The 27,438-nt window shown below is 38.6% G+C and overlaps 1 protein-coding gene across 10 annotated transcripts in view; it reads right to left on the bottom strand.

The window, feature by feature from the left end:
* Positions 1–27,438, bottom strand: part of LOC145263644 (PDF receptor-like) — a 787,341-nt gene that overhangs the window by 529,030 nt on the left and 230,873 nt on the right. The window contains exon 1 of one of the 10 annotated variants that reach the window (XM_080120497.1): positions 20,965–21,179. The exons of the other annotated variants lie outside the window; for them this stretch is intronic. The gene's annotated coding sequence lies outside the window, so the exon portion shown is untranslated. Of the gene's footprint in view, positions 1–20,964; positions 21,180–27,438 lie in introns of those variants that run through there. 10 annotated transcript variants of the gene reach the window in all.

Here is a 27,438-nt window from a genome sequence, read left to right as displayed (position 1 = left end):
GTTGATCATCCTTCAACGTCGGATCTCCCTATATATATATATATATATATATATATATATATATATATATATATATATATATATATATATATATATATATACGAAAGTATAAATTTATGCGTAAACTTTAAGTATTTACTTCAAAGGTGTTCAATACGTAGGTAGAGCTAGTTAGTAAGTTATAAAATATATATGGCGATTAAGCTACCTTGAATATTCCGCGTTTCATCCACTCTAGGACTCTTCAGGCACACACACACACACACACACACACACACATATATATATATATATATATATATATGTATATATATATGTAGTAAGTTATAAAATATATATGGCGATTAAGCTACACTGAATACTCCTGAAGAGTCCTAGAGTGAAATATTCAGTGTAGCTTAATCGCCATAGATATTTTATAACTTACTATATATATATATATATATATTTGTGGAAATATATTTTATTTCCTTTTAATACATACCAATACTTTTTAAGAAGCCCAATATAATTACAGAGCAATATACTGAATGAATGAGAAAAGTCTAAATTCCGAAGTTCATGATGTTGACCATCTTATAATTTATCTCTTTAATTCAGTTGACATGTACAATTCTTGACGGTATCTGTTTCGTAGCATAAAACCAATCACTTTATTATCATATCAATCAGTGAATCTATTTTGCCCTTAACTCATCAGAATAAATAGTAACTATCAATCCATCAAAAGGAAATAAAGTGCGTTTTGACATGATTAAAATCCGAAAATTTGAAGAGAACATAATTATGTTAAAAAAAAAACTGTTATTAACACTTCTCTTCAATCTATCTCACACCTCCACTGCCATAAAAGTTGCTGTCTCGTCTATTAGAAATATGGACTTCCACAGGAGTTGGGTTTCTCGTATCTGTGGATCCGCAACATAACACTCGTAGGATACCAATAATATTTACGCATGCTATTTAAAATTTTGTGAGGAAGAAGTTTAAAAATACCTTCCAATGGGTGTTTTGCTATTGGTTTTTGTTTTTTTTGAAGCGGCGTCACTTAACGATTGAAGAACGTTTGGTTGAAAGCTCATTGTGTGTGCAATAACTACATTGGAGCAGAATCTCTTTACATCCTGGATTATTTCCTTAAAAAGAGCACGAAATCCAATCAATATTAACTTTCAGAAGTACGTGACCAGTCAAAGCTTATATCTAGAGACATAAAACAAGCAAGATGACCCGGCGTTACCCTAAAAAAGAAATCAAATAACGTGTGTATTAACGTCTTTATTTTTCAATCTTCGCTTTCTCTCCCTCCCCCCACTCCTGTTTCCACTTTCCGATTCCCCCTGCTCTATCTGTCTCCTTCCCCCTTTTTTCTTTCCCCCTTATCATTCTCCCTCTACTTTGCGCCTTCTATCCCTCCCTCTCTCTTTCTCGCTCTGTCTCTCTTTCTATTTTTCAAAACCAAGGGTAGCAATACGTCCAGAGGTATCACGATCAAAACTGTAAATGTTCAGAATAGTCACCCGCCATGAAATCGTGAGGATAAAGTAAAACTACAAATAATTTATAACAAACGCAGTAGAATTAAATTCCCTTCCAAGCTGTAAACATCTACCTCGTAAAACATGTAATACTGAAGAATCCTGGAACACAGTGGCCCTTGGATCCGTTTTGTCAGGTTACGATGGGGAATATGGTGTTTTTTTCCGAAGCCTGACTACGGTACTTGCTCCTTTTACAGAGTTATTTATAATGTTTTTTTTATTATATAATATACATGACTAATATATACTGTACTGTATTTTGTAACCGATTTCTATACCAGAGTCCTACTGTATTTATTTTCTAATAGTATTTCGATGATTGTGTAAGTTATCAACAAAGAGAAAAGTAAAATTGCGACTGCGGTGATGGCTCAACATCAGTAAACTTTATGCTTCATATAAAAAAAATACTTATCCTACCACTTACCCCAAGTCGAAGGGAAAAGCTTTCTCCAAACAAAAATCTCTGCAAAACTACACAATCGCCTACCACTTACCCTAAGTTGAAGGGAAAAGCTTTCCCCAAACAAAAATCTCTGTAAAACTACACAATCGCCTACCACTTACCCTAAGTCGAAGAGAAAAGCTTTCTCCAAACAAAAATCTCTGTAAAACTACACAATCGCCTACCACTTACCCTAAGTCGAAGGGAAAAGCTTTCTCCAAACTAAAATCTCTGTAAAACTACACAATCGCCTACCACTTACCCTAAGTCGAAGGGAAAAGCTTTCTCCAAACAAAAATCTCTGTAAAACTACACAATCGCCTAAGTTTATTAAACTTAAGCGATTTCAGCTGACATATTTTTTTTTTTGCTCTCGATAAGACACAAGAACAGCGAAATGAGATTCTGAAATAAGAAATTACCACACGTTAAAAAATTACAGATCGGTAGATAATTTTTTATTCTAGTGCATTTGCTATATAATTACGTATTTACAAAAACGGCCCAAGCAAGAGTGTTCGTTAACAGGTTGGGAGATCGAGGTTCAATTCTCGGCGTAGTCATTTGTATTTTTTTAATTTCATTATTTAATTTGCACCTCAAGCAAGGCACAGTGCCACTTTGAAGTAGGGGGTTACTATCGGGGACATAAGCTGCAAGGATATTATGAAGGGAGATGAGTAGCAAGATGCCTTTTCACAATGCACTAGAACTTCTGCATGTCAGTACAGTTGGGAAAGCAGAATTCCGAAAAGGAGTTCAAAAGTCTAGCAATTCAGGGGAAGAAACTATTGGAGGAGAAAGCTTTCTTACACATAGGGATAGAGGTGGGATTTAGCTGCTTGTTGAGTTTGTCGCAGGTATTTAGTTCGAGGGGTACAAGTGCTTGTAGTTTGTCAGAGCATTTACCATTAAAACACTTGTAGAACAGGCAGAGGGATGCAACATTTCGTCGATGGGACAGCTGCTGAAGCTTAGATGACAGTTCAGAACCTATCAGGTTGGTGACTCTCTGTCAGGAGGGAGAGACTAGTAGCAGATGCACCAGCCAAAATGTGATAACAGTACTCCATACATGGGCGAATAGTCGCCTTATAGAGGTGCAGGATACTTTTAGGCGTAAGTAGCTTTCTAGCACGGTAGAGAGAGCTTACCTTTTTCGCACTGACCTTAGCAATGCTATCAATGTATCCGTTCCAATTCATGTTCCCTGGGAACGTTGGGCCGAGGAGTGTAAAAGTTCTTTCTGGTAATATGTTTTTTGCTGTTGCTATCGGTGGTAGAGGAGGTTTCTTGTAATTATTGAAGGAAACAAGCTTAGTCTTAGTAGCATTGAATGTGAGCATCCATTTTGTCCCCATTCCCCGACAGATTTGAGGTCTTCCTCTAGTGTTTCTGTCATTTCTTAGATATGTGTTCATTTGTTAAATGGTATTTTATGTCTTCTTAATACACAAATGATGTGTCTATTCCCTACACGGTCCATATAATAAACCAACCGTAGACGGACTAATGGTTGTGGCCAGTGTAATATAGAGAATTAGAGAATGGAGGTTATTGTTTTAGATAAGATGTTATTAGCACCAGCAGACGATTCATCAAAAAAAAAAAATGTTATAAGAAAATTAGAAAACAGGTCGACCAGGCAAAATGATCGTTGACATGGCGCCACGTCACATAACAATTCGTGAAACGCGACTTTAGATTGATACGAGTTAGAAAATAGTCTGTTTCGGGAAATTAGAGAGGACAGGTCAAGAAAAAAAAAAAAAACGTCTGTCACTGATTCCCCGAGAAAATTTATCGGCAGAGATTTCGTGGAGTCGACAAGATAGAAATAAATGTCGGTTAAAACTATAGCAAAATAGAAACTCTCCCTCTCCTTTTAAGTTTTATAACACAACTTCAATCGTGGAAAATATATTGACTGAATAAATACAGTACACTCACGTTGACACGCTGGTTCTTGCCAAGTCAGCGAAGCAACGTTGAGCCTGGCCAGTACCAGATGGGTGACCATTTGGGAAGGCAAGGCGTTGTTTGTGCCACGAGGTAAAATACCAGATTGACAAACTGGCACAATCTATCCTTCTCTCTAGGGTGAATGGGAGTCTCTTAAACCGTAGTAGGCAGCACATTTAGTGATGGAACCGCGATAAAAACACCCTTGATAGCCCTGGGGAAGCATCAAGTATTTTATAAACCCCCAAAATGATGTGCTTTAATTGTGTAGCTTGAGACAGTGCGGAACACTTTCGTATAGCAGATAAAAAAGCTTTCAGGTCACAATCAACTATATTCAATCATTTAGCTTTATTTTTTGCTTACGATTTCTCGATTGTTAACTATTCTGTACTTCACTTCTATAAAATATTGCATCATTTAGAAAGTTAATATACAAGGTACCTTCAATAAGTTTCCATACGTTTTTGTAAAGGCATATAAAATTGTCGTAGACTTCTTGAAAACTCAGTATGTGATTACTATACATCGTATAAGATGAATGACCAATTTCTATACTTCCAAGTCCAGAGAAACAGCTACAGCAGGAATTGGAATACAACCTACTAAAGCCTGATTGTCACAGCCGGTGAATTTCAAAAAATGCAATCTGGACGTGAGGACACTTTAAAAGAAGGATATGCAATAAAATTCTGTTTTAAACTTGGAAAAATGAAATAGAAACGTATGGAATGCTTCAGACTGCTGTTGGACCATCTTGCATGAATCGAGCATCAGTTTTTGCGTGGCATAAGATTCAAGGGGGTAGGAAGTCTGTGAAGGATGATGAGACGTGGTTTAGGAATAAAGAAGTCAGTTGATTGGCCAAATAAAAAAAAATTATTGATAAGGACCATTGTGTGTTTGTAGAGATAACGAACACAGAATTATTCGAGAGGAATTAAAGATGCGGAAGATTTACGTGGCTTGTCCCAAGTGAGTTCAGAAAAGAGTAGAAAGATAGGAACGAAGACGGTTCCTCGCCCTCCCTATAGTCCAGACCTTTGCTCCCCATGACTTTCCTTATTATCCAAGCTCAAGAGAAGCCTTAAAGGACTTCTTTGGGACCTTCCAGAAGTTGTTGAATCGGTGAAACAAGTGCATTACAGCCAGAGGAGAATAACCTCAAAGGGGACTACAGTTTCAAGTGCATACCATCAGTAAAAGTGTTCATACAAAAAATGTCTGGAAACTTATTGAAGACACCTCGTATATTAATTTTTACGCCATTTTGAACAGCGAATATCCAGGGCGTGGATAGTTTCTGCTCCAGTTGTAATCATTTTATACGCACTTTTTTTTTTTTTTTTTGCTTCAGAAGTTTTTCTTTTCAATCCTTTGTAGACACAAATAACTACGATCACATATGGTGATTCAAAAATAACTAACATACCAGTTCTCAAATATTTACTATTCTGGCCTTTCTATAACTAAAACATAGTATTTTTCTCTCCTATCACTGGTACCGTGGTGATAGTGCCTATCTATCCCCCTTTTTGGAAAAAAGGAATCTCCTGCCTATTTCCACACACAGTCTGTAGCTTATCTTTGGATAAAAGTTAAAAAAGCTGCTGGTTTAGACTCATATACAACTATTTATTTCTGACAATCTATCGTGTTAGTTCGTTCCGACAATAGTGTTTCAATTAAATCAACAAGTACTTTATTTCGACGAACAATCACGATTCTTTCTAGCCAGGTGCGTGTCTGTGCCATGATTAAACCCGCCAAGTGGCACAATAATACACCCAGCCAATGTAATCAACTAAGCATAGACGTCGTTTCATTTTTCGTCTTTGTATTCGGGAGAGCTGCGAAACGTTAAAAATTTATGTCATTAGGATTTTCAGTAACTAAAAAACGGTACCTCACATCGTTGGTATCGAGGTAGACGTGAAGTGTATACCTACTGCCCTATATTGGAAAAGTAGTACTAGAGGTAGGGCAGATACATGATACAGATAGATGGGGACCATACCGGTGTTTTCTTTCGTAAGAAGAACCTGTTTTTACATAGGATTGATGTTAAAAGAAATGATGAAATTTCTGTTTAATAAGTGAAAACAATCGAGTATTTTTATTTTATATAGGGGCTACCACTTATCAAGGCCTAGAGGCCACTGGGGGATACAGGTTAAAGTGTACAATAAAGTGGCAATAGGACAATACCATAGTAATCCTCAGTAATGTAAGTTTGGTAAATTGGATTACTTAAGGGAACAGCTCATCAAGAACTTGTTTATGTTTGACTTGAAGACGACTATATTGCAGTCAGCTGGAACTCAGGGAAACGTAATAGAGTTTCACAGGTGTGCAGTTCTAACATAAAAAAAGCTTTGTTCATGGAATCATCGCTTAGGTTTTGGTACAGATAAAGAGTTGGGGGAAATTATTAATAATGTTTTCAGCGGGACAAGCGTTTCTCGTGAAAGTTTGGCTAGGGCGACCATAGATTGAAGCTCAGATGAGCGCTTGCCATGAAAATAACCGTAAAGCAGAGACAGGCTTGCAACGTCTCTTCTGTGAGAAGGAGGTTACAGGGAAGAGAAAAGGGCATCCTCCATTAGTCTACGAAGTCTATTTTGAACTCTGTCAGTGCAGGATAAGCCTTTCTAGTAGCTCCTGCCCAGATGTGACAACAATACTCCATCCTTGAACGTACCTGGCTCTAATATAGATAGAGAAATGCATCAGCAGTGAGATATCTACTGCATCAATAGAAAGATCCCATCATTTTTCCAGCAACCTTGGCAACAGATTTGATGTACGTATTCCATTTTGGATTAGAAGTAAAGATCAAACCCAAAAGCTTGTCAAAACATGGAGCCTCCCCAAGACGAGAGCCATTCATTTCAATTGGATCCCACCATTTTCCGAGCGACCTTGGCAACGGATTTGAATTTACGTGTTCCATTTTATGTCAGGAGTAATGGTCAAGCGCAGAAAATATGATGACATTTCTCATTTATTAAGTAAAAAAAGATCGAGTATTTTTTTTAAAGGATTTACCACTTAGTGTCAAAACATAGAAGACGAGACGAGAGGCATTTATTTCAATTGATGTCAGATGGGGATCAGAACGTTGATGATGAAAAGATAGAAGCTTTGTTTTAGATGCATTAAAAGTGACCAGTCACACCTTCCTCATTACACTGCATGCTCAAGATCAGAGGAGAGAGAATCAGAGAGGACATGGTCGTTTACAGCCTTGGATGTGCTGCCACAGATGGTAGTATCGTCAGCATAAATGTCTACGAATGATTTAAGGATGTGATTTTGGAAATATATTGATGTAGATCAGAAAAGAGATTGGCCCCAGAGAGACTCCAGCATTAACACTGTGAGCTTCTGATTTTTGCCCCTCAACCCTTAATCACTGCATAAGTATTTTTTTATATATTTGGTTTAAACATTACGGTGCTTGTTAAGATAGAGTCGGTTTTTGGCTAAAAATAAAGTGTAGTATCTGTTCTGTTCTACGCTTTAACTTTTTGTCCTCGGTCAGTGAAGGAGAAATTCTTCTTGACTAAGACAATTTTTATTTTTGTTCCTATCCAGAATGCCCTTTTTAGGGAGCTGAATTTTTCCCACATTAAAAACCGACCTTGTGTCTAACTCTGTTTGTGTAAAGAGCAAGAAACTAGGAACAGTAATACGTACTTGACTGTCAGGTCGAAAATAGTAATATATCCAAAAATGACAAAAATGCATCGAGTAGACCAACTACTCTTGTGTTTTTAGTAAAAAAAAATAGTCTATTGTTATAGACAAAAAATATTGCACGCTATCAACAAGTAATCAAACGTATTCGTTCCGAGTTATGCTCCCTGTGTGTAAAGTCGTCTATTCAATGTAGCCGCTTTCAGCCTGAATCACCGCTTCAATACAGATCCGAAAGGGGGAACAGGTCTTTTTCACAAGCGCTGATGGAAGCTCGACAAATATTCGACGGATAACGGCGATTGAGACTGGGTGTGCTGTTGTGAGCGGTCATGTTGATGATGTTCTCGACGTATGACCAAATAAAGTAGCCCAAATAGTTCAGGTAAGGGGGAAGGAGGGCCAGTGAGAGGAGTGTGCACAGTCGTAATACTCCTTCTGAAGCAAGACCCGGGTCTCTTTGAACTGGTGAGCGGGCGCCGAGTCATGCTGCCACTTAATAACGTCTGCGAAATATGAAATTTCACCCAATCTTCCGTAAAATTATTTTAACTATAAATAACATTTTACTGGATGAATTTTTTTTTTTTTTTACACAGTGATCACCACTTATCAAGGCCCGGAAGCCACTCAGGAATAAGGGTTATTGCAAGTACATTACCTTAGTGTGGAGCTTTGATGAAGTGTTTACTTAAGGGGGCGGTTCATTAGGAATTTGTTAACATTGGACTTGAAGACATCCAAGTTGTAGTCCGGAGGGAAGCAGGCAGACGGAACAGAGTTCCACAGGCGTGCAGTTCTAAGAAAGAAGCTTTGTTCATGGAATCCGCGTTTGGATTTAGGCACAGATATAGAGTGGGGGAAATTTTCGGCACATTTGGATGTATTACTCCTTTCGACATAATAAATCGGTAACATTTTCTCTCTTTCTCAACCTTCCTTTTTTATATATCTCTATGCATTTATCAACCCCTCTCTCTTTCTCTCTCTCTTTCTCTGTCTCTCTCTCTCTCTCACTCTGTCTACCTTTTCTCTAGTTTTTTTCTGTTTAACTATTTTTCTGTCTCTGCCTTTCATTTACTGAAACTCTATGTACCTCTCCCTCCCTTTCTCTACCTTTTCATACATTTTTCTATCCTCCCCTCTCTCTCCCCTTCTAACTTTTCTTCGATTTTACACTCTACTTTTGTTCTCTCTCTCTCTCTCTACCCTCCTCTCTCTGTCTCTCTTTCTTTAACTCTCTCTACCATTTACATAGTTTTTTTTCTCGCTTTAACTCTTTTTTTTATTATTTCATTTTCACTCCAAACAAGGTACAGTGTCATATTTATGTAGAGGGCTACTATCATGGACATAATTTTCAGGTATACTATGTAGGAAGTTGAGCAGCACTTGAACTTCTGCATGTCAGTACAGTCGGCGAAGCCGGGAACAAGAAAGGAATTCCAACGTCTAGCAGTTCTGAGGGGGAAAATTTCGAGTAGAAGGTTTTCTGGAATCTGGATATCTTTACTGCGGGGGTGGAACTTTGCTTCTTCTCGGGTTGGTCAGAGGACTTTACGTCGAGGGAGTACAAAGTTTGTACTTCGTTGGAGCATTCACCATAAACATACTTGTAAAGTAGGCAGAGGGATGCAACATTTCATCGACGAGACAGAGGTTGGAGCCTTGCTGATTGTTCGGGACCTATCAGATTGGCGACTCTCTTGTGAACCCTTTCCAAGAGTAAGACACTAGTAGAGATGGTATTTATTTGCTCCCCCACTGAGCAAATTAGGCACAAGGCCGTTTTTAATGTGAGGTAAAAACCAGCTCCCCTAAAAGTAGGCAAAAAGGGGGCACTCTGGTTACCAAAAATAATAATTGTCCCAGTATAGAGGGTTTCCCCTCCATTGACTGGTACAAATTATCTTAAGTGCAGCATCTGCCGGAACAGATGGTATTTATTTGCTCCCCCACTGAGCAAATTAGGCACAAGGCCGTTTTTAATGTGAGGTAAAAACCAGCTCCCCTAAAAGTAGGCAAAAAGGGGGCACTCTGGTTACCAAAAATAATAATTGTCCCAGTATAGAGGGCCCCCCTCCATTGACCGGCACAAACCATCCCAAGTGCAGCATCTGCCGGAACAGATGGTATTTATTTGCTCCCCCACCGAGCAAATTAGGCACAAGGCCGATTTTTAATGTGAGGAGTGAAGGGAGGGGGAAGGGAAAAAGGGGACCAGCTCCCGAGAGGTGGGAAATGGGAGCTGGTTAATGGTCAGGCATGTGGGGTTGCCCCCACATCTGGTCTTTGCTAGTCATAGCTAGTCATTGCTAGTCATAGCTTGCAGCATCTGCCGGAACAGATGGTATTTATTTGCTCCCCCACTGAGCAAATTAGGCACAAGGCCGTTTTTAATGTGAGGTAAAAACCAGCTCCCCTAAAAGGGGTCACTCTGGGAACCAAAAATAATAATTGTCCCAGTATAGAGGGTTTCCCCTCCATTGACTGGTACAAACTATCCCAAGTGCAGCATCTGCCGGAACAGATACTACACTTTGATCTTGTCCCGAAGGCCAAGTAAGAATTCCGTGTAAGACACTAGTAGAGATGTAGCCGTCCAGATATGACAATAATCCTCTGTACGTGGGCGAATGGTGGTCTTGTAGAGGCACAGGATACTTTCAGGCATAAGTAACTTTCTAGCACGGTAGAGAGACCTACCTTTCTCGTGCTCCTTCTCTTTCACCTTTTTATTGTCTTTACTTTTCTAGCTAGTCCTTTTCTATTCCTATTCATTTATTTTTTCTTTGTATCTCCCTTTTCCTGCTTTCTTTTTTTACAGGGCGGAGTGATACAGTCTTCGCCTTAAAGAAAACAACAATACAACGTTATTTTAAAACTTTTATTGAAAAAATCAATTCAGAAAACTTGATTATGTAGTTTTTTTTTACATGGGTGTCACCACTTATCAAGGCCCAGAGGCCACTCGAGGATAAGGGTTAATAATAGACCTGATATTTATTTAATGTAGTCGCCTTTAGCCGAAATCACCGCTTCAATACGGATCCGAAACTGGGAGCAGGCCTTTTTCACAAGCGCTGGTGGAAGCTCGGCAAATACTCGACAGATAACAGCGATTAGACTGGGTGTGCTGTTGTGAGCGGTCATGTTGTTGATGTTCTCGACGTATGACCAAATAAAGTAGCCCAGATGGTTCAGGTCAGGAGGGAAGGAGGGCCAGTGAGGGGAATGTACAAAGTCGTAGCACTCCCTCTGAAGCAAGACCCGAGTCTCTTTGAACTTGTGAGCGGGCGCCGAATCATGCTGCCACGCCCAGGGTCTGACAGCGGTCACCTGATTGCGCCGGGGGATTAGCACACTCTTTAGCACATCCAGGCACACTTTGGTGTTGTCTTTTCAACCGTTTTCGAAGATATGTGGCCCTCACTTGCAACTACACCAAACACAATAATCGTGACTGGAAACATTGTTTTCGTCAAGCTGGGCACGTCACTGTAATCCGGATTTTAATTTTGAGGGTGCCGGCAATGGTCTTGTTCTCATAACTTGGATCGGTAGGGAGCAGGAGTTGTACAGCGGCGCATCTCCGATCTCGTTCGTTGAACATTGTGTCACTTTCAGACATGATAGAAGGCTTCTATCGCGCTTGGGAATTGTACACAACTGACCAAAGAGCACATGGTCTGCAACAAGAAAGAAAACCGCTTTTTATCAAACGGAAATGTAATCATGGCGTCTTCTCTACGGCGACAATTTCATCGTCCCATGCTATACTCTAATTTTCTTCTCTTTTTTCTCACTCTTTCCACCAGTTTTTTTTTTATATGTTAACTTTCTCTACATTTTATTTTGCTTTATTTTTTCGTCTACCCGTATTTTCTGTCTCTGCCCCTCTTTTTCTCCCTCTCTTTCTTATTCCCTCTCTTCCTCTTTCTTTTCGCATATCTCTCTCTCTCTCTCTCTGCATTACTCTATCTCTCTTCGTACCTATCTCTCATTTCATGTTGTTCACCACAAACCTTTGTTGGTTGCGTCATTTTGAAAGTTAATATTTACTGGATTTCGCCATTTTGCGTGAGACACACGAACATTAAAATGAAATTCTGAAATAAAAAACGTAATTCTCGCAGTTTCCACACGTTAAAAGTATATGGGTCGGTAGAGAATCTAATTTTAATACGTTTGGCTTAGAATTTGTTGTTCATAATTTGCTGTTTACGATTTTTCTGATTGTTAACTATTCTGTACTTTAACTCTTTTATTTTGTTGCGGCATCTTTAAATCAATTGGTCTTTTTGGCGTCCCTTTTAATAAAATGAACCAGAGTGGGGAGTGGTTCTACCTCGGATGCAAGCATTTTACTCTCAATTATTATGTGTCTACCTATGTTTCTGTCTTTCCCCTTTCCCGTTTTCTTCATCCTTCTCCTTACCTCCTTCTTTTTTCTCCGTCCTACCAATTTTCTCTAGCTGAACACGCAAAGACGCACACACACACAAACACACACACACACACACTGGCCGTGCGCTCTCCGGAGCCCGGGCGACAAGATCAAAGTGTAGTATCTGTCCGACAGATACGGCAAGCAAAGACCAGATGTGGGGACAACTCCACATACCTGACCTTTAACCAGCTCCCATTTCCCACCTCTCGGGAGCTGGTTCCCCTTTTTTTCCCCTTCACTCCTCACATTAAAAATTGGCCTTGTGCCTAATTTGCTCGGTGGGGGAACACATAAATACCCACAAACACGCGCACACAAACACACACATACAAACACACACAGAAACACGCACACACAAAAAACAGACTCACAAACACAGAAACACATACAAACACACACACACACACACAAACACATACATCCTGACCAACTAATACAAACTAGCACTACTACTACTACTACTACTACTACTAATAATAATAATAATGATTTTATTAATAATAGTAAGCGGAACCTGTGGAAATTCCACAACAGCATCTTTCATGTGTAATATATTCTTGTTGGACATTTTGTGAAGGTTCAGCGTGAATGGAAGCCCACCGCTATTATTGTACCTATTAACTATGCCTCCCCACGGGACAGAGTTAGACACCAGGGTCGTTTTGCTATTATTGTAGCCCTTTTGTTAAAACTGCATAATATATATATAAATATATTTGTAGTCATCGACATACAGTCCTGTTTCGTTGTATCACAACTCATCAGTGCCGCTAGACTAGCATCTCTCCCAAGCCAAGAATTGAACCTAGAACCGTCGTGTTGACAGTCGGCGGTTCTCCCATTCGACCATGGAATTGACGCCCGTAAATAACTCGTCGGAATGTCTATTTTAATAGACACCCGCCACCACCTTTATAGTGCTCAAATCGTGTTTATACATAAGTATTCTGGTTAAAGTAATGTCAGAATATATCTGGTGTTTTTTACGTTTCATCTCCGACATCTTTATAGGAGTCTGCGGCATATTTTCTAGTATATGGACGCTCAACGCGAATAGAAACCCCGAAATATCATTCTACCATCTTTAGACAGAACAGATACTACCCTTGGATTCTATCCAAGATGGTATATTTTAGTTTCCTGTACGGCCCAATGGCGACATCATTTAATTTTTTTTCATTTTGTCTTCGGTGATCGGAGGATCCTATTTATTAAAAAGAAGGATAGAAGGTGCTAACTAGGGCTAGGACAACAGCATATTCTTTTCATTGTTTTGACTCTCGAGTGTGTATCCGTTGATATCTTATATGCTTTTATATAGAGTGATGTGGTTATCGGTTGATGAACTGTGTCGGATATATACTCGTGAGTCTAAACAATGAAAATAATATGCTGTTGTCATAGCCCCAGTGATAACATACTACGAACATTAGATTAGCGTCTCTAAATACTAATTTAATATTCGGAGAATTTTCTATCCTTCTATCCTATTTCCCCTATATCCTATATATTCCCGATCGAATAATTTATCATCTGGAATTCGTGACACGTACGTACGTTAAAGGTGCTTCCATATTAATATATTGATAATAAATATTGCTGGCAGCCTTCTGTTTAATAAGGTATTTTGTATCTAGTCTCGTACGCTGCAGCATCTGCTTTGGCTATATAGTTCGAAGCTGGAATTTGTTCTTCGGATGCAATTAAATTTTGTTTAACACGAAAAAAACAAAAAAAAAAAAAACAATACGGTGTTACCCAGATATAAGAGCCCAGAATATAATAAAACATTATTCATGACGGATTGCAGAATCTCTGGATCGGGATTTAACTTTTTTCTTTTTGGGGATATCTTAAAGAAAGAGTCTATGTTAACAAACCCCAAATCCTGCATTAATCGAAGGAAAACATCAAGAACGAAATCAGAAGTTAAATCGCAATCCAGAGATTCTGCAATCTGCCATGAACAATGTTTTGGATAGATCACAAATATGCAAAGCTGAAAATGGGCAAAATTTAAGACATTATTTTTCGTAAATAAAAATTGTTTAAAAATAACATTTTCAGTGTCTTAGTTTTATAGTGTTAAAATTACAGAAAAATATCACTAGAAATAAAGAATCTATTTAAGTTCAAAATCATTCAGTGACTTTTTGGACAGCCCGTACAAGAAATAATGAACATTCTTCAAGTGTAGGTATTCTTGGCCTTCGGGACAAGATCAAAGAGTAGTATCTGCTGGAACAGATACTGCGAGCAAAGACCATATGTGGGGGCAACCCCACATATAAGACCTTGGTCAATGTAGGGGCAACCCTTCATACCAATTGTCACTATCCAGCCCCCCTACTCCCGGGGGAGTTGGTCTCCATTTCTCCCTCACTGCTCACTTTTAAAATCGGCTTTGTGCCTAATTTGCTCAGTGGGGGAGCAAATAAATACCTTAAAGTGTAGTAGCTATTCCGACAGATACTGCAAGCTATGACTAGCAAAGAACAGCTATGACTAGCAAAGACCATAAGTGGGGGTAACCCCACATATCTGACCTTGGTCACTGAAGGGGCAACCCTTCATACCAACAGTTTCTAATCTGGCTCCCACTTCCCACCTCTCAGGAGCTGAATCCCCCTTTCGCCCCCCTCCCCCTATCTCCACATTAAAAAACGGCCTCCTGCCTAATTTGCTCAGTGGGGAAGCAAATAAATAAACAAAGACCAGATGTGGGGGCAACCCCACATACCTGCCCTTTAACAAGCTCCCATTTCCCACCTCTCGGGAGCTGATCCCCTTTTTCCCTTCCCCCTCCCTTCACTCCTCACATTAAAAATTGGCCTTGTGCCTAATTTGCTCGGTGGGGGAGCAAATAAATACCATCTGTTCTTCAGATGCTGCACTTCAATTTCTTGTTCTCTGTCAGTGGAGGAGAAATCCTTCAGGACCGAGACAATTTTTATTTTTGTTTCTTTTCTCCACATTATAAAACGAGTCTGGTGTCTAACTCTGTCCCGAGTGAAGGTATTGTAAATAGGAACAACCTACAGTAACGGCATTAAGAAGGATGCTCCACCAGATAGGACGAATTCTTGTCCTGGAATCTAGTAATATCAAGAAAGTAGAAGAAAAGAACTAAAACACATTTAACTGGTCAGATTGGTATCGTTTTGAAGCTCGACCCTTCGGACGTCAAATATCGAAAAATTGGCTAAAAACATTAATTCCTTCAGCCTCAGCTGGGCAGTTTACTACAGGAAGGGATCGCTTTTTTCACCGATATTTTCAAAAGTCATCTCCTTTTTTCGATTGACTAGCCTTAATTAAAACTTTCACCACTTCCGGTGTGGCGATGGGCGCAACAGCAAAGATGTCTTTATCTCCTTCGCGGTACGGGTTCGAACATGCCTGCCCGCCTACTAACACTTTTTTTTTGTTGCTCAACACACACCTACAAACACCCAGCCACACAGACTTGTTTTTTATAAATAAAGTTTGTTCGAATTTTTAATTTGCTTTGTATAATGACCTCCAATGTCTTAATCAGATTGTGTTATAATTACAGAAAGAGATCATTAGAAATAAAGAATCTATTTAAGTTCAAAATCCTTCAGTGACTTTTTGGAGATGCCATACAATAAATCATGGACATTCTTTAAATGATGTTGCCTACAGTGGCAGCTTTAAGATGGATACTCTACCAGACTAGATTAATTCTTGTCCTGGAATCTAGTAATATTAAGAGACTAGAAGAAAGAAACTAAAACATATTTAACTGGTAAGAGAGGGAAAATGAATGTTTTTAACTGTTTTACTTAGCATAATTTTATACAGATAAACAGTTATTTGTAAACAATTAATCGGACACAAGTACTATTTTTATTCATGAACGTCATCACAGACGCCATACTTCATGATGAGACGAAGAATTGCTAAGGTATGTGAAGTAAGTTGTAAAGACACCGATTGTACTTTATTTTTTTGCTAATACCGCACCACTTATCAAGCTCCCCAAACCACTCGAGGATAAGCGTTAATGAGATGGATAGATTGATAGTAAAATAAAAATGAATATCCACATAGCACTGTCAAAACAATCAAACCAAAAACCAGCAATTTTTCCCCTTTGTCTGTAACATCCGATGCTGTTCAGTCTCAAAAGACAGGGGGCACCCCTTTAAGAGAAGCTACGTGCGTAATTGTGAAGCAAAGGTTGCGGAGTCCCTGACCTTATCTCTCCTAAATTGACACTGCTTGAGTCCAATGGTAAGAAGTCCAGGACGACTGGAAAAAAAAAACAATGCCGAGATAAGCAGAGAGCACATACAGCACCTGCAAGTCTCAAATGGTTACCCATTTAGTAGTGACTAGGTTAAACGTTGCTTAACTGGGAGGCAGCACATGCTCATAAAGTTGCTGCATTTGTCTAGCAGACATTCAAGTATTCCTTTTTTGTTTCGTTTTCAATTTAGTCGAATTCTTAGAGATCAAGGAGCTCCTTACCTGGGGCTAACACTTGAACTCCATATGAGATAAATATTCGAAGGTTCCATTAAAGTTCTCTCTCTAAGAAACACTGTAAAATAGTTTAACCTCGCTCAAGGTCGGCGGTCTGACCGGAACCGGTGTGTCAACATGATTATGCCGTAACGCCACTCATAAAATATGAAGACTAAATCGAAGTAAGCGACCTGATGCTGCTGAAAATAAACCTATGACTACTATTTACTCTTTACTAACATTTGAGCCCGGCGTTGCCCGGGTGTGTGCAGGTGTATGTTGAGCAAAAAAAAAAAAAAAAAGCGGTCAATTTTTTTTAATTTGACTCCTATTATGACCCTTTTGCATTTATTGTTTTAGACTTAAATCAATTTATTAAGTTAGATCCATGTCCAATGAACGTATATCTAAACTTTCAAGTGTTAGACCCAAAATTGGCGGAGGAGTTTGGTAGAGTTCTCAAAGGTCAAATTGTTGAACTTTGACCTCTTAACAGCGAAATTTCTGGCCGAACACCGATCACAAAGATTTTCCCAAATCTCAGTACCCTGTATATCAAATTTCAAGTCTGTCGACTGAAAATTGACAGAGTTATTGCATAAGGAAATGTACACAAACACAGACACAGACACACACAGACAGACAGACAAGTTCACTTTTATAGATATACTAGCATGGATGCCCGGCGTTGCTCGGGTGTTTGGACGTGTATGCTGTGCAAAAAAAGCAAAAAAAAAACAAAAAAAATGGTTAATTTTTGAAAACTTTGACCCCTATTATGACCCCTTAAAATTTATTGTTTCGGGCTCAAATCACTTTATTAAGTTAGATCCATGTTCAAGGAACCTATATCTAAAATTTAAAATGTTTAGATCCGAAATTGTCGGAGGAGTTTGGTAAAGTCTGAAAATGTCAACTCTGTAAACTTTGATCTCTTGGCAGCGAAATTGTCGCTCAAAAACTGATTATAAAGATTGCTGCATGTCTGAATACCTTTTATATAAATTTTAAAACGTTTAGACCCAAACTTGGCTTAATAGTTTCCTAGAGACCGCAAAGGTAAAATTCTTTTGAACTTTGACACATTGGAAGCAAAAGTTTCAGGAAAAAAAAAAACAATTAAAAAGCCTGCCATATGTCTGAATACACTTTATGTAAAATTTAAAATGTTTAGACCCAAAATAGGCTGAGTAATTTGGTAGAGACCGCAGAGGTCATTTTTTTTTTTAAACTTTGATCCCATTTATTGTTTTGGGATCAAATCAAATTATAAAGTTAGATCCATGTGCAAATTAACTACATTTAAAATTTCAAGTGTTTAGACCCAAAATTGGCGGAGGAGTTTGGTAGAATATGCAAAGGTCAACTCTTTTAACGTTGACTTTTCGGCTGCCAAATCATTGACCCTAAACATAATACATAAAATTTCAAATGTTTAGACCCAAAATTGGCTGATAAGTTTGCTAGACACCGCAAAGGTAAAATCTTTTGAACTTTGACCGCTTGGCAGCTCCAATTTTCGACTCAAACCGATTAAAAAGCTTGTCCTATATCTGAATACACTTTATGTAAAATTTCAAATGTTTAGACAAGAGATTTGGTGAGTAATTTCCTAGAGACCGCAGAGATAATTTTTTTAAACTTTGACCCAATTTTGAACACTTAACATTTAATATTTTGGTCCCACATCAAAATACAAAGTTTTACCCATATCCAAGTTACCTACATGCAAAATTTCCAGTATTTAAACCCAAAATTGGCGGAGGAATTTGGTAGAATCTGAAAAAGTCAACTCTTTCAACTTTGACCTTTTCGCAGCCAAATGCTCGCCCCCAAACTGATTAAAATGCTTGCAGCATGCCTGAATACTCGTTATGTACAAATTTCAAACGTTTAGACACCAAATTGGCCGAGTAATTTGCTAGACACGGCAAATATCAAATCTTTTGAACTTTGACCCCTTGACAACTCAGATTTTCGACTCAAACCGGTTAAAAAGTTTGCCCTATCTCTGAATACACTTTATGTAAAATTTCAAATGTTTAGACCAGAAATTGTCTGAGTAATTTGGTATAGACCGCAGGCGTCAATTTTTTTTTAAATTTGACCCCTATTATGACCCCTTAAAATTTATAGTTTCGGGCTCAAATCACTTTATTAAGTTAGATCCAGGTTCAAGGAAACTATATCTAAAATTTCAAGTGTCTAGACCCAAAATTGTCGGAGGAGTTTGGTAGAGTTCTTAAAGGTCAAATCGTTGAAATTTGACCCCTTAACGGCCAAATTTCTGGCTGACACCCGTCACATCGATTTTCCCAAATATCAGTACCCGGTATTTCTAATTTCGAGTCTATAGACTAAAAATTGACAGAGTTATTGCGTAGGGAAATGTACGCAGACACACAGACAGACAGACAGACAGACAGACAGACACGTTCACTTTTATAGATATACTAGCATTTCAGCCCGGCGTTGCCCGGGTGTTTGGAGGTGTGTGTTGAGAAAAAAAAAAGAAAAAGAAAAAGCCGTCAATTTTTTGACCCCTATTATGTCCCCTTAACATTTATTGTTTTGGACTCAAATCAAGTTATTAAGTTATATCCATGTCCAAGGAACCTATATCTAAAATTTCAAGTGTTTAGACCCACAATTGGCGGAGGAGTTTGCTAGAATTCTCAAAGGTCAAATCGTTGAACTTTGACCCCTTGCTCGGGTGTTTGGAGGTGTATGCTGTGCAAAAAAAAGCAAAAAAACAAAAAAAAATGGTTAATTTTTTAAAACTTTTACCCCTATTATGACCCCTTAAAATTTATAGTTTCGGGCTCAAATCACTTTATTAAGTTAGATCCAGGTTCAAGGAAACTATATCTAAAATTTCAAGTGTCTAGACCCAAAATTGTCGGAGGAGTTTGGTAGAGTTCTTAAAGGTCAAATCGTTGAAATTTGACCCCTTAACGGCCAAATTTCTGGCTGACACCCGTCACATCGATTTTCCCAAATCTCAGTACCCGGTATTTCAAATTTCGAGTCTATAGACTAAAAATTGACAGAGCTATTGCGTAGGGAAATGTACACAGACAGACAGACAGACAGACACGTTCACTTTTATAGATATATAGATAGATATAAGTTTTAAAAACATTCACTTTCGCACATGCACAAAATGTAAATCTGATTTTTTCACATATCCGTCCTTTTTTGTTAATTATTGCCGAATCCAGTCACTTTAGAAAAAAGAAAACAAATGAAGCGCCCATGACTCTCCGTGAATGCACAGTAAACGAGGCATAAAAAAAAAAAATAAGTAAATTCGTGTAAGCCTTGATGGATGGACTTATCAGAATAATTATTTAATTTAAGCCCCTTTAAGAATACTTCAGAATGAATACTGTTTAGGATATATATACTAAGTCTCTTCGCTAGTAATGTCACTAAAGAGGGTTTATGGGGGAAAACAAGTGAAGCAGGCATGGTCCCATGAACATGACACAGTGAACGAGGCATAAAAAAATGACTAAGTTCAGCATTTGCTCCCGTCCGACAATTTAGCTCCCAAAGTCCCCAGGGAACATCAAATACTGATGAAGATGAACAAACGGTGCAGTTTTAGGCCTTAACATATGTAAATTTGAGTTCTGCACCACGCAAAAAAAAAAAAAAAAATGACAAATCCATCATTTTCGCACCCTCTTTATTTAGTCCCACGAATCCTCAAGGCCTGAACATATTTAAATTTGAGTTCAGCACGATGCAAAACTGCTAAATAGCCATACACAGAAAATTTTGGACAAATATGGTAAAATAATCCCCAAAACGGAGTGTTTTTATTAGCCCTAAAAGATCCCCTGGGGCACACCCAAGAGTTATCGGAAGGTATAGACAAACAAAATTACATAGAAATCAGTTAGTTACAACGTTTTAGAAAGTTTTATAAACATCCAAGGTATCAATTTTATTTTAATAAGCAGAAAAGTGTCAATTTTAGTCATTTTAACCCGAAAGTCACTCTTGGAGTGGGGGGCAATCAGAGGTTTTTTTTTCGGAAAATCCGTTCAGTTACTTTTTTACTCATATCATGATTAGTGTTTGTGCAAAATTACAAAATATACCAAGGCGTAGTCATTGAGAAAAGTTAAGACAGACGAACTGGCGAACGAACGAACGAACACGGGTTAATTTACAGGTTCAACCTTCCTTTTGTCGAGGGACGAAAAATATTTGAAAGATTGAATGGAATATTCGATTATCTACGTATCTCGTGTACAGATTAACTGTTACCCCCTAAGATGAGTCTCTTTGATTTTTTGGAATTCGACTGAATTAAAATAAAATTAAAAAAAAAAAACACTATAGAAGTACAAACAAAGATGACTAACCTTTATATAAGAGATAGCCTGCACAGGAAAAAGATTTCGTCTACTGTGGCATGAAATATCCGGAAGTCAAAAAAACAAAACATCAATACGAGCTCTTTCAAATCTTATTCCAATAAAACTCAAGCCCACATAAAATCTGCGTGTTTAACAATGCTAGTTTTCTATCATATATAATCAGGGTTACCGTGCGTTGCTTGAGGCAAAAATATAACATTAAAACTTCTATTTCTCCCCTCCTCGTTTTCCGTGCATATCCACACGCCACTCCTTCTTCTCCGCCCAGTAACGACCAACACAAATAAAAGGACGTGTAACTAAAAATCACGTGACCTGTTAACGTCACAGGAAGTAGTACAACAGGGGCGGACTCACGGTACTGACTCTGTATTATGAGAGATGGTCGTTTTTTTTTTTTTTTCATTTCTTAAAAAAAAAAAATCGCCGTGAGATTTATAAAAAAAGTGACCACATTTTCTTTTCCGAAAGATAAAGAATTATTTTACGCTAACTACCTGCCCGGCATTGTTCGTTCGTACAATACGCTTAAACATGATATTTTAATTTGTGCAAATTCGTATGTATTATTATAGAATCAATCCTCTACTGATTATTTTATATTGCAAGGAATAATTTTCCCGGTGGACCAATTTACAATAATAATAATAATAATAATAATAATAATAATGATAATGTCGTTCATCAAACTCCGTCAGTGTCTGTTTACAACGTCACGGCAACTGTTATTTAAACTTGCCGATCTTAAACATTGTATTTTTCCCGTATAGATAAAAAAAAATGACAGAGGAATACAGGGAATTATCATAGGGAAATTATTTCAATTGGACGGGGTAACGTAAAATATTCCCCCGTAAAATTCCATTTTTTAAGAGAGAAAAGACAACTTTTAAGATCGGACTTTTATCGATCTTCAATGCTCATCAGATGAATTTCTATGCAAAACATATCTAAGGACACGGCCTTGCATATAAATTACTTTTGTATGAAATTTACAAGAAATAGGCTCAGCCGTTTCGGCATCTATAAGGGAGGTACTCACACACGCACACGCGTTACTTTTATGAAGTAGTAGCGATAGAGACAGAAATTGAGATTAAAGAGAGGAATTTAATTTTAATGTTTAAAATACATGAAACGACCAAATGTTTACTTTCAGTACAACACACAGCCCTCCCCTTTTAATAAATTCGTATTTTTCATTCGTCTTTTTTAAATAAATATCTATTAGATAAATGGAACTTTGTATGTAAGAGAGTTCGTTCCCTATCGACTCGCAAACAGCTGAGCCGATTTTTATGAAATTTCACACAAAGCTGTCTGGGAGAGTTGTGAGATATTTTTTGTTTCGGAATGTCTCCGATAAGTATCGATAATCGAAAATAATCCGATAAAAGAAGGAAAAGGCGATTTTAACAAAAGTTAACATCTTACGCGATTAACATCGCAAGTTCATTTGATAAGTTTTATTCACGTAGAAGCCGAAAGGCCCAACATATAAAATCAACTGTAGGCACTTTGATATGACAGGGGAACGTTCGAAATGAATGTTTTTGTTTTAAGCACAATTGCACCAAAGTTTAAAAGAGAATTTTATTGCATATCGTTATTCTAAAGTGTCCTCACGTCCAGATTGGATTTTTCACGTTCACCAGCTGTGAGAACCATGGCTTTAGTAGGATGTATTCTAATCCGTGTTGTATCTGTTCATTTGAATCTGAAATCGTAAAAATTGGCCAACCATCTCATAAGATGTATAACAGTAACGTACAGAATTTTCAATAGTCTATGACAATTTTAAATTCCTGTACAAAAAATCTGGAAACTTATTTAAGGCACTTCGTCTGATATATATATATATATATATATATATGTATATATATATATGTATATATATATATATATATATATATATATATATATATATATATATATACATAAATTACAATTAATTTTTTCACCAGACTATTCATTCACGTGTAATCACTTTTTTCTTCACCATATTCCCCCTGCTTCACTTTTTGTTATCAAATAAGATCTTTGACTGACTTGTAGTTTCATCAAATACTTTTGTAGGCAAAACCCGATCCCGCATTCTGTTAATTCATACCCTCTGATGAGAAGGAAAGTATTTCTTCGAAACTCTGCGGATTAAGGACAACCTACTTATCAAGTGTTTCTTTTCAGATTACATATGTTTTTAACTCTTTTTCAAAGTGTTTCTTAACATGTTTTAATTGTTTGCTCTTATATATATATATATATATATATATATATATATATATATATATATATATATATATATATATTTACCAGTGGTGAAAAAACCGGACTAGAGTGCTCAATGTGTAGTCAGAGCAGTATATAGGAAATTTATTACTGTGAGTCCAGAATGAGTTTACAAATTGTTTCAGCTAGAGGAAGATCCTCAAAGAGAGAAAATAACCAACTAGCATCGTCAGAATTCATAGATGAACTCTATGGACTCTATAGAGTCCATCTATGAATTCTGACGATGCTAGTTGGATATTTCCTGTCTTTGAGGATTTTCCTCTAGCTGAAACAATTTGTAAACTCATTCTCGACTCACAGTAATAAATTTCATATATATATATATATATATATATATATATATATATATATATAACTACTTAATTTACTCACATAAAATTAATATACGAAAATATAGATTTATGCATAAACTTTAAGTATTTCTTCAAAAGTGCTCAATACGTAGGAAGAGCTGGTTAGTAATTCATAAAATATATATGATGATTAAGCTACACTGAATATTCGGCGTTTGATCCACTCTAGGACTCCTGAAGTTTATGCGCATAAGACTGAGGAGTCCTAGAGTGGATGAAACACCGAATATTCAGTGTAGCTTAATCGCCATATATATTTTATCAATTACTATATATATATATATATATATATATATATATATATATATATATATATATAGTTTATTATTTGTAGTGATGGGACGATTCCAATATTTTCCCCCGTTTCGATACAATTACCGATTCCCATTCTTGATAAGTCTCTAATTATTTTACTATAAAATTATTATCCCCCCCCCGATTTTCGTAAAAAAAAAAACACGTTGAATATGCAGATATTTTCCTAAACATCAAAATACACTTGTGGAAGATGATCTATCTATTTTAGGTTTACTAGTGATTGAAAATCAATAAATGTTTATTAATTTATCAATATTACCATTATTTTATATCATTACAAGATTTTTTCTTAAAGAAAAAAATTAAATAAAAGACAGTTAAAACAATCGTTTTGGCATCGGAAAATTGGCATCAATTTTTCGATTCCGATTTCGAAACCCACAAATTTTCCGATTTTCCCGATTCTCGATTCCAATTCCGATTAATCGTCCCTTATCTTGGATATTATTGTCGCAAACATATAGGCCGATGTAACTAACGATTTTCTTCAGATGTTTCTTTTCGAGCTCGGGAATCTTTCTGTCGAATTCAGAAATCTTTACGAATCTCTCAACAAAAATCTTCATTTAAACAACAAGCGGGGTTTTTTCTTTTTCTGTCAGTCACGCTCATGTAGACGATATGAATAATTCGTAATTGTAGGGGTGGAATCGAACCCTAGACGCCCAGTTACAAGAGTTACGGATTGGTCTTGGCATCACACCCCAATAGAAGTAGACTCGCCCGCTTATATGAGAAGGGGAAACGGATTACTTAGACAAGGCATTCACGGGAACAAGGGACATTTTAAATATACGCAGCTTGCCGACAATTTACATGGGTCGCCGATAGGATGATGGAGGTGTGTCGTAGCAGAAGAGTGACGCAACCACCAAGGAGCCCATCCACACAGACATGAGGCAGTCCACCCCCGTCGCGTAGTATCTGTCCGGCAGATACTGCAAGCTATGACTAGCTATGACTAGCTATGACTTGCAAAGACCAGATGTGGGGGCAACCCCATATGCCTGACCTTTAACCAGCTCCCATTTCCCACCTCTCAGGAGCTGGTCCCCTTTTTCCCTTCCCCCTCCCTTCACTCCTCACATTAAAAATCGGCCTTGTGCCTAATTTGCTCGGTGGGGGAGCAAATAAATACCATCTGTTCCGACAGATATTGCAAGCAAAGACCATATGTGGGGGCGACCCCACATATAAGACCTTGGTCAATGTAGGGGCATCCCTTCATACCAATTGTCACTATACAGCTCCCCTACTCCCCGGGGAGTTGGTCTCCATTTCCCCTTCACTCCTCACTTTAAAAAATCGGCCTTGTGCCTAAATTGCTCAGTGGGGGAGCAAATGAATACCTCAAAGTGTAGTATCTGTTCCGGCAGATGCTGCAGGCAAAGACCATTGCCCTTGTGGCAATCTTTGGCAAATCACTATCCAGCTCCCATTTCCCACCTCTCGGGAGCTAGTCCCCTTGTTTCCCTCCCCCCTCCCCTTAACTCCTCACATTAAAAATCGGCCTTGTGACTTATTTGCTCGTTGGGGGAGCATATGAATACCATCATGATACCACAGACATGGGGCACATTCGTGGCCTTCGGGACAAGATCAAAGTGTAGTATCTGTTCCGGCAGATGCTGCAAGCTATGACTAGCTATGACTAGCTATGACTAGCAAAGACCAGATGTGGGGGCAACCCCACATGCCTGACCATTAACCAGCTCCCATTTCCCACCTCTCTGGAGCTGGTCCCCTTTTTCCCTTCCCCCTCCCTTCACTCCTCACATTAAAAATCGGCCTTGTGCCTAATTTGCTCGGTGGGGGAGCAAATAAATACCATCTGTTCCGGCAGATACTGCACTTGGGATAATTTGTACCAGTCAATGGAGGGGAAACCCTCTATACTGGGACAATTATTATTTTTGGTAACCAGAGTGACCCCTTTTAGGGGAGCTGGTTTTTACCTCACATTAAAAACGGCCTTGTGCCTAATTTGCTCAGTGGGGGAGCAAATAAATACCATCTGTTCCGGCAGATACTGCACTTAAGATAATTTGTGCCGGTCAATGGAGGGGAAACCCTCTATACTGGGACAATTATTATTTTTGGTAACCAGAGTGCCCCCTTTTTGCCTACTTTTAGGGGAGCTGGTTTTAACCTCACATTAAAAACGGCCTTGTGCCTAATTTGCTCAGTGGGGGAGCAAATAAACACCATCTGTTCCGACAGATACTGCAAGCTATGACTAGCTATGACTAGCTATGACTAGCAAAGACCAGATGTGGGGGCAACCCCACATGCCTGACCTTTAACCAGCTCCCATTTCCCACCTCTCGGGAGCTGGTCCCCTTTTTCTCTTCCCCTTCCCTTCACTCCTCACATTAAAAATCGGCCTTGTGCCTAATTTGCTCGGTGGGGGAGCAAATAAATACCATCTGTTCCGGCAGATGCTGCAAGCTATGACTAGCTATGACTAGCTATGACCAGATGTGGGGGCAACCCCACATGCCTGACCTTTAACCAGCTCCTATTTCCCACCTCTCGGGAGCTGGTCCCCTATTTCCCTTTCCCCCTCCCTTCACTCCTCACATTAAAAATTGGCCTTGTGCCTAATTTGTTCGGTGGGGGAGCAAATAAATTCCATCTGTTCCGGCAGATGCTGCAAGCTATGACTAGCTAGGACTAGCTATGACTAGCATAGACCAGATGTGGGGGCAACCCCACATGCCTGACCTTTAACCAGCTCCCATTTCCCACCTCTCGGGAGCTGGTCCCCCCTTTCCCTTCCCCCTCCCTTCACTCCTCACATTAAAAATTGCCTTGTGCCTAATTTGCTCGGTGGGGGAGCAAATAAATACTATCTCTTCCGGCAGATACTGCAAGCTATGACTAGCTATGACTAGCTATGACTAGCAAAGACCAGATGTGGGGGCAACCCCACATGCCTGACCTTTAACCAGCTCCCATTTCCCACCTCTCGGGAGCTGGTCCCCTTTTTCCCTTCCCCCTCCCTTCACTCCTCACATTAAAAATCGGCCTTGTGCCTAATTTGCTCGGTGGGGGAGCAAATAAATACCATCTGTTCCGGCAGATACTGCAAGTAAAGACCATATGTGGGGGCGACCCCACATATAAGACCTTGGTCAATGTAGGGGCAACCCTTCATATCAATTGTCACTATCCAGCTCCCCTACTCCCCGGGGAGCTGGTCCCCATTTCCCCTTCACTCCTCACATTAAAAATCGGCCTTGTGCCTAATTTGCTCGGTGGGGGAGCAAATATATACCATCTGTTCCGGCAGATACTGCAAGCAAAGACCGTATGTGGGGCCAATCCCCACATATAAGACCTTGGTCAATGTAGGGGAAACCTAGCTCCCCTACTCCCCGGGGAGTTGACCCCCATTTCCTCTTCACTCCTCACATTAAATATCGGCCTTGTGCCTTATTTGCTCGGTGGGGGAGCAAATAAATAAGCAGACATGAGTCACGTCGATCGACTACTC

Source organism: Euprymna scolopes, chromosome 39, assembly GCF_053919585.1.
Source record: "Euprymna scolopes isolate OS-2025 chromosome 39, ASM5391958v1, whole genome shotgun sequence".
NCBI lineage: Eukaryota > Metazoa > Mollusca > Cephalopoda > Sepiida > Sepiolidae > Euprymna > Euprymna scolopes.
Note: the sequence above shows the minus strand (reverse complement) of the source record. Positions and strands in the feature narration are given on the sequence as shown.